The following is an 8,744-nucleotide window of genomic DNA, read 5'->3' on the forward strand; positions in this document are numbered from 1 at the left end:
TTTTTTTTTTTTATCTTTTCTTTTCTCTTGCGTTTTTTTGTTTTGTTTTGGGTTTTATTTTATTTTATTTCATTTTTTTCTCTTCTGCAAGGCACTGCCAAACATGTCACAGCTCTGTCTTTCACTGGCATGATTCCCAGCTGCCAAAATGTACTGGAAGAAGTCCACCTGTCTGTGAGCCTGTCACCAAAAGTTGTGTCTGAGCATTCTGTGTGACCCCAGGCATTCTGGAGGAGTGTTCAGGACACTGGGGAGAAGGAATTTCTTGGCTCAGTTGCCAGCCCTGAAGGTGAACAGGCGACCTATTATTACGAATGCCTTTGTTTCCTCAGGTGGATGCAGCAGGCCAAAGGCCACCATGTCATTTTTCTCCAGACCCACCACCTCCTGGATGATCCTGAAAACGAGTTATGGGAGTGATGTTTGGACATTGCTTGGGATGTCTCCAGTCACAGTAACAGCAAAACCTCCCCCTGTTACACAGGTGAGAGTGATCCAAAGGCAGCACTGATGCACTGTGGAGAGGTGAGACCTCCCATCCAGGCCTGCTCACACTGACAGACTCCAAGGTGCTCAGAGGGCCCAGAATCCTCTGTATGAGATGGGAAACTTGTACCCAGAAACCTGGTTTACAAGTTTACAAGAGGCCCTGAATGAGTCCTGATGAACCTGGACATCTCCCTGTTCACACACAGAGATGGAAGGAGAGCTGTCGAATGCAAGTTGCAGAAGGAAAAGCTTGGATTAGACACTGGGGAAAAGTTTACCCTGAAGATGGTTCAACACAGAGGACCATAGGTGTGGGCAGATCTCCATCCTTGGGGACATTCAAAACTTCACTGGAAAGAGCCCTGGGCTATCTGATCCAAGCTAACTTTGCTTTGGGGGTCTTGGACCACAGATCTCTAGAGGTTCCCAATAACTTGAATTATCCTGTAACCTACCTCCAAAGCACTGCCCAAGGTTTTCTTGCAGGGACACCTGAAGTTAAAGGCCATATCCAGACTTGAGCCCTTGGTAGTTACCACCTGAGAACCTGCCAGCAGAGTGAGAGCCATGACAGAGTGAGTTTTACAGGATAACCCTGGGAAAAGTATTTCCTCTTCTTCATGTGAAACAGGCTGTCCAATTCTCTCACTGGACACCTCCCTGTGCCCTCTTACCTCATCCATGCTGCAAAGTTCATCCAAAGCACGGCTATCTGGGGAGCTGGATTGTGCGTCCAAATACCCTGTCTTTCTTCAGAGGTGTGAGTGAGCTGAAGCACAGCTTTGTGGAGGAAAATCATCTACACACATACTCCACCAATGAAGCACATGGTGGTGGTAGGAATTCCACCTCCATGACATTTTGGAGTACTCAAAGTTCATACAGCTGCAAAAGAAGAGAGAGGGGATGCCTCACCTGCCCCCATGCTGACAAGCAGGGCTAGCTTCAAAAAGATGTCAGTGGAGTTTTGAAAAGAACCAGAAATATGTATTTCCCTAATGTGCTGAAAACTTCAATAAATGTTTTCCCTCATTAGGATGTAGCTGAGGAATCTGGGGACCATTGCTGGAGCCAGCCTCTCTGAGAGGGGAAAGTGAAAAGCCAGTCCAAGTGCAACAAATGCCTGGACAATAAAGGGATCTGAAGGGGTTCAAGGGGAGGAGGGAGTTTTTTGTCTCTCTGTTGTTGTTTCTCGATTAATATTTACATGTCAGAACCAGCAAAGCACACCTCCAGATCACACACAGGATCTTCTTCTCCTTACTTGGACAACAGAACATGTGGGAGGACAGTTGTGCAAACAAAGACGTTTGCCAAGCCCACTGCACCGAAGGGAAGGAATAAAAATACTAGTTATTTAAAACACCTGTATTAACAGAGGGCCTGACCTCTGCCCTGCCTTCATGCTCTGCTGACTTCGAGGAGGGAGATGAAAAACCTCGCTGGAACATCAGACTGGCCCCAGCCCCCAGGGGATGGAGGGGCTTTGCTGCACTGGCCCATGAACTCTGGGTCACCCACTAGCACCTGCTCCATCTCTCACCGTCACCCCTGATGTCACATGTACCTCTCCACCCCAGCAAGATCCTGGAGAGCAGAACACAGCTGCAGGAGAAGCTGGTTGGAATTCCCAGCCCTTCCCTAGCAGGGAAAAGTACAGCTTTGGTTCAAACAGAGGGGCAAGGCAAGCGGCTGCAGTGTTGTGATATCTGTGGATGCTTCTCACATGGCTGAGCCTCATCTGTGTGTCGTTGCAGCATCTACTGGGTGCAGTGACAGATGACAGCCACAAAATGACAGGATTCAGACAAATCAACTTAATGACAGCAAGGTTGCAGCTCTTTCTCCTTCTCATGTCCCTCTCTGCACCCTTCTTCCCTGCCTCCCCTCTTCAAACACATCCAAAAGTTTCCAGCCCAGATGTCCCAAATTTAGCGATGAACAGTGTTCCCAGAATTTTTGCTTTGTAAGTGAGATAGAGGGATGCAGAATAGCAAGGGGCGGCTGTCACCCAGTCCCATCCCATTGGCCAGGTTTGCAAAAGGTCTCCAAATCCTGAAGAGAAATGCCAGCTCCTGCCTGGAGGTCTTCCACTCCCTGAGCAATTACAGCGACTTTATCTGGGTGGTCGAGGACCGGGTGAGGAGGGTGCAGTACCCTTGGGGAGATAATGTGAATCAGAAGGCCAGAATGTCTTATCTACTTGTTCAGAAGCAGACAAAACAAAAAAGCCCATGACAAGCAAAAGCCCTTGAGAGAAGATGATCTTCCCTCAAGCACCAGGTACATTTCAGCAGTTTAGAAAAACCACTGGTCTTGCTACACCAAACTCAGCCTCACAGCACCAGCTGTGACACCAACCCCAGATCTGATTTTGACAGAGCTGAGCACTTGTTCTTGATTGAGATAGAGGGAGCCAGGATCAGGCCTCAGGTGCGTGTTTCCAGAGGCACTTTCAGCTGTCATTTCTTGGTTCAGCCTTCCCAGGTTTGAGCTATGTGTTTTTCCCTATACAGACCAAAGAAAGGGTTAAACTGAGCTTACCTTTTCAGGATCAGGACAAGACAGTTACTTGGCTGGAAACGGAGCAAGATCCAGCCCCCTTCTCTCCCCCTTCCATCCCATTCCTCTTGCCACCCTGTTTCTCTCCTGCATATCCCACTGCAAATCTGTTCCGGTTGCTCAGTGGAGCTGTTAGAACCACTGACAGGAGAGGGCACAACACCCTGTTGTCCTGCTCATCCTTCCCAGATCCTGACACCTGGGAAGGAACCAAACAGAGCTGATTTGTCCCCGCCCTGCTGCAAGGCACCTAGGGCTGAGGCCACTGGCTTTCAGTGAGATTCCAGGTCTGTGTTTCTCCTGTATCCACCTCCTGTTTAAAGTCGAGGGGGAATTGTCCCAAGAGGTGTGCGAAGTTGCTGATTTTATTTTTCCAGTTATGAGAACAAAAGAAGCACCCCAAGACAGAGCCTCGAGTTTGCTAAGGCAGTCAAATCCCAACCCACGATCATGTTTTATCCATAGGAGGAGTTTTGGGATGGGCTCAGCAGAGACACGCAAAGCTACACAAGGGCCCATGTTGTGGCTGTGCACCCGGGAGAGCGGCTGGAAGGCGTGAGATGGGAGAATGGATTTGCCAGCTCTCCCTTCTCTCAGGACACCGGCCAGGGCTGCCCCGCGCCTGTTCCTGCCTCTGCCCCCGGCTTCTTTCTAATGCGGTTTCCAGCTCGGCTGAAGCACCGCGTTGCTTTCTGGACTACAGCCGTCCAGGGCTGAATGGGACTGGGGAGGGAGGTAGGGATAGCCGCTGCCATCCCCCGATTTCTCTCCTCCACGGTATTAGGGAGGGTTCAGGTTACACCAAACTAACGTGGAAGAGGGGCAAAACTCAGGAGGGAGAAAACACCTAGAATGATTCATGGAAAGACGGGGGTTATAAACCCTGTGCCGATGATAACTCTGAAAGGATCGGCTTGTATCGTAAGACCCACAGGTGGTGTGTGGGTTAGAGAGGGTTAATAAAATAGTCTCCACAGCTCCACTCAACAGTGGGATATTTTTCCCAGTTATCTTCACTTTCTCCTTCTTTGCCTCTTGGTCTCCATGCCAACAGCCTTTGTCACAGAATACTTCTCAAAACAAACCTCATTTATTAACTCTCTCTAACCCACAGATCAGCTGTGGGTCCTACTATAGGCTTGGGGCTGTTTTCAGCAGTGGTCCCTGCACCCTGTGCAGGAGTTTGTGATGGAAAGTCTGCAAAAGCCATTAGGACTTCTGTGCTGGGGCACTAGAAAAGCAACGCAGACACCACTCAATTTTCTAAATAAACATTAGTCTTAAAAAGTTTGCACTGCTGACCCCCGCAGCTCTGATTACTTGTAATTCTCTGAACCATATTATAAGGCTTGGAACTATTATTTTTTTTCATTTTTGGGAGGGGGGTGGGGGGAGTGGGTTTCATTCATTCTTTCCTGCAGCCGTGCCACAGATGTACCTTGTCCTCCGGGGCCGGGGGGTCTCTTCCCACTTCCAAAAGCAGGTCTTTATTCCACAGCCCTGCAGCCACAGTCCGTTCACATGTTCAACTCTCTCCACATTCCCCCGATGAAGCTTTTTTTCTTCCTTTTTTCCATTTTTTTTTCTTTTTTTCTTTTTGTGGTTGGGACCACATTCGCGATCCCGATGAAGAGATATTGTTCCCCTCTCAGTACAGAGACGGTGTGGGCTGCGGCCCCATCTCCACTGGGCTGTGCCCTGAAACAGCCCCGGAAAACCTCCCCAAGCCCCTCAAAGAGCCACATCTTGGCAGCACGGCCGAGGCAACTGCACTGAGCACCATCAGCATAACTGGAAGGGTCACATGTTAAATCCTTGCTATTGTTCGGGTAATGTAGCTGTCCCCCCTGGTTGTACATTCACCAATTTCCCGCAAACCAACCGTTGTCAAGGTTCATTCCAGGAGGAGTGATCCAATGGACTGCCACGGCAGCTATAATGACAGTGAAGTATAAGTGGCAGCCACCGACCCCGCCCCCTCCTCCCCTCTTCTCCCTCCTTTAAAATCCGGCAGCGACTCAGAAAAATTCCACCCCTTCCTGTCAGGCAGCCTGGGAAATAGCACAGGTACCCAGCGGAAAACAAAGCGTGTCAGGGGGAGGTTGTTTTGTATAAAACCTTGCCAGAGAAAGCGGCCAGGGGAAGCCCTGAAAGGCGGCGGAGTCCCTGTGCTCTCGGGAGGCGAAAATGACCAAAGTGCGCAATTTCCAAGTGGTAGCGGAGTGCGGAGCCCGGGTCTGGGAAGCGGTACCGAGCCGGGATCCTTCCCTGCCTGGAGTATCCGGAGGGAGCAAGGGAAAGGGTGCAAACCTAAGGATTCTAAATGAGATAAAGAAGTTCAGCAGCCATAAATTAAGGGTTACAAATAGTAAACTACAATCTTGAATTGTTAAAAGTAATTTTTAAGAGTTGTCCCCTCTGTTAAGATGATAAGATACTTACTGTTCTTGATGTGCATGTTCTGTATCCCCCGGTTCACCCTCTGTTTGTACTCCCCCAATTAATCTCAGTTCTGGTTCAATCACTTCCTACTTCCACCCTATCCCCTTACCTTACTTCCGACCACCTGCTGCTGTTCCCTGTAAATCAAAAGACGCTGTCCCCATATGCAAGGTCTCCAAAACTCCCAAGAAACACCTCCTCAGTGGAAGTCCAAACCAGACAAAAATGCCTCAAGAATAGCAAAGTGACACCTAATACATAAGCACAACTAATGTCAGACAGCTAGAAAAATCGCAACCTGCTAGAAGAAGTCCTTATCTAACTGGCCGATACCTAAGAAGTAGTGCAACAAGATGACAACCCTAGACGAGCCAAGCCAAAGGGATTTCTCTATGTGCTCGTAAGGACTGGAACTTCCCATCTTGCCTACAGGTGGGCCAGCACGAGGACCTTCTCTCCACGTCCGAGACTAGTTCTGTGGCAGCAGCAGACGGTGGCCTTCCTGCAACTCCCCCTTAATAATAAAAGAGCTGCATTTTAATGAAGGCCTCAGCCCTGACGAGAGCCTTTCCCTTGGCCTGGTCCTGTGCTGGAAATCTGCTTTGCACCAATTGATTTTCCAGGAAACGTTTGTTTCTGATTAATTTGCCTTTATTATGTCTCATAATAATGTCTCTGTCTGGTGCTTTCACATATTTTTATTTTTCCCCACGAATTTTGGGGCCAGAAAAGAAAAAAGGACCTCTGTTTCTGATTACCACACCCTTCCCACATTCCGAGTACTTATGAGGCTTCTCCCTTCCATGAGGCTTCTCCACCAGCTCTGAGCTCCACCTGGATTTCTGGCCACCTTCCCGGCACAAGGAGGGTCTTTCCTCCTCACAGCTCCCTGGGCTGGGTTGCAGCCCCTCCTTCTGTGGGGTCTCCAGGGCTTTTCTGCCTCCTCAATCCCTCCATGCCTTGGGACTGAAAAATCCTGGTTTGAAGAAAAAATAAGAAGAGAGCTCCATGAACTAGGAGTTCATCCTTGCCCAAGTTCATCTCAGGAAGTCTTTGGACATCTTGTGTCTGTAAGAACATCCCAAACATAAGATTAAGACCCAAAATCCTCCTGTCTTGGTTTGAAAGACAGGTGTCTGCTAAGAATGCCAGGAGCCTCTCTTTGAAATGGAGAATGATAACCCTCTCCCTCCAAATTATTATAATTTTGAAATTAAGGAGCTCTCAGGCAAAGATATGGGAATAGGAATAAGAGTTCTTTACTAGGAAAATATAAATAGAAATACAGTATTACAAAGAACAAATCCAAAACACTCACCAAGTCAGAATATGAACTGACACCCTGTCAGTCAGGGTGTTGGTAGCAGTCTATTCAGTGGTGGCTGCATCCTCCTGCAGTGGCAGATGTGGCTCAGCTGGAGCAGTGCTCCTGGAGAAGGTGCAGTTTCCTCTGAAGGTCCAGTGATGATGTGGAAAGGTCTGGCTTTCCTCTGGAATCCAGTATAAAAAGGCTGCTCTGGTGTTCCGAATCTCAGTTATTATCTAGGTAGGGAATGCTTGGCTCCTCCCCCTGGCTGGAGCATCTCCCAATGGGATGATGTAATTTTATCAGTCATGCAGTGGGACTCAATGGCACATTAACAGATGATATCTTCCTGGAGGGAGGGTGGGATCACTGCCCCACCTGGTTTCAATAGATCGTGATTGAGTATGTACTTTTGGTCACATTCTGTATTGCAACTTAAGACATGGTTTTATTCTGAATTTTTTTATTTCTTTAGGTTGTTAATAAAAGTTTTCTTTACAACCTTTAAGTTTTAAGCCTGCCTTGCTTTTGCTCCTAATCCTATATCACAGCAGGAAATGAGTGTATTGAAATTGGCAAATCGAAACCACTACACCACCTTACTTCTGCAACTTATTCCATTTTAGAAACCTTGTTACATCTCTCCTGCCTTGACTGAACAGTATTCTTTGTTCTCTTATTCCAAATCCTTTCTGTTTTCTTTCTCCACAGGTATCACCAGAACCTGCTCCTTCCTGAACATGCAGATTGGCCTGGAAAATTCAGAAAGAAAAAGTGGAGGCCAAGGCCATTGCAGAAGAGGTTTCCTGCAGCCAGATATACAGCAGCAATTTCCAGGAGCTGTCACTTCTTAGACCACGGCTTGAAGGATGCTGTGATGGTGCCACAGGAGAAGACCTCCATTGTTGTGCTGGAACAGGTTCCTCCAGAAGAAAAGGTCGTGTTCCTATGTGCAGGGAACTCTGTGGCATCAGCAGTGGAGGAGCAGGAAGAGGAGGATCTCCAGCCTTGGGATATTTCTTCAAGAGCCTTCACCCCTGCCAGAGCCTCAGTGAGAACTGACAGAGTGCAGAGGGAGGCAGCCCTTTGGACAGGAGTCCCTGCTCCCTCAGAGCCAATGCCATGAGACAAACAGCCTCATCCCTGAGGATGCAGTTGGGCAGGAAAACCTGGAAGTAAAAATGGGAGCCCAGCCATGTCCAAGAAGCTGTTCCCAGAGGCAAGTGTCCCAGCAGGAAGTGTCCTGGAGCCACTTGTGTTCAGCCACTCAATTCCTAAGCTCTGCCTTGGAGGAGGTGACAAAGAGCCTGGAGGAAGTATGTCCAGGACAGCCAAACAGACTGAACAGAGGGATAGTCTCGGTGCTGGGAGCACCTGGATGTGGGATCAGCCAGCTCCTGCTGCCTCTTGCTTGTGCCTGAGCAGGGCTGTGATGATGCCAGGGACATCCTGCAGTGACATCTCCCCTGTTCGTTTGGGCGTGTGCTCGATCCCGAAGTTCACCCGGAACCTGAGCTCAATCTCACTCCACGCTGAAACACACTCACGTTCCTGGATATAATCTCATCCCAGTGACAGACTGGTGCAACCCCAGAGACAATCTCAAGGCCAGGCCTAAGGCAAATGGCACATTTAGCCTTAACCCCAATTCTAGCTCTAATCTAAAGTCCAGCCCTAACTGTAGAGCCCAGCCTCACATCCCGCCCCTTGCCAAATGATCAGCTCTAAGCCAAATGCCACATTTAGCTCTAAGCCCAAAGCCAGCCCCAACTGCAACTCCAAGCCCAACCTCCATGGCAGTCTCAAGCCCTAAATGCAGCTTTGAGCTCCAGCCCACACTCCAATGCCAGCTTTAGCTTGAACTCCCAAATTCAGCCCCAGTTCCTGTCTTAAGGCCAACACCATTCTTGGACCTAAGCCCAATGGCAGCCCCAGTCATACTCTC

At 48.9% G+C, this 8,744-nt stretch overlaps 1 protein-coding gene across 1 annotated transcript in view; it reads left to right on the forward strand.

Annotated features, from left to right (window-relative positions):
• The window catches only part of SPATA16 (spermatogenesis associated 16), a gene marked incomplete at its 5' end in the record, with an annotated part of 48,265 nt that overhangs the window by 10,934 nt on the left and 28,587 nt on the right, over positions 1-8,744 (forward strand). The window lies entirely within an intron of this gene.

This window comes from Erithacus rubecula (assembly GCF_903797595.1).
Source record: "Erithacus rubecula genome assembly, chromosome: 27".
NCBI classification, from domain to species: Eukaryota; Metazoa; Chordata; class Aves; order Passeriformes; family Muscicapidae; genus Erithacus; species Erithacus rubecula.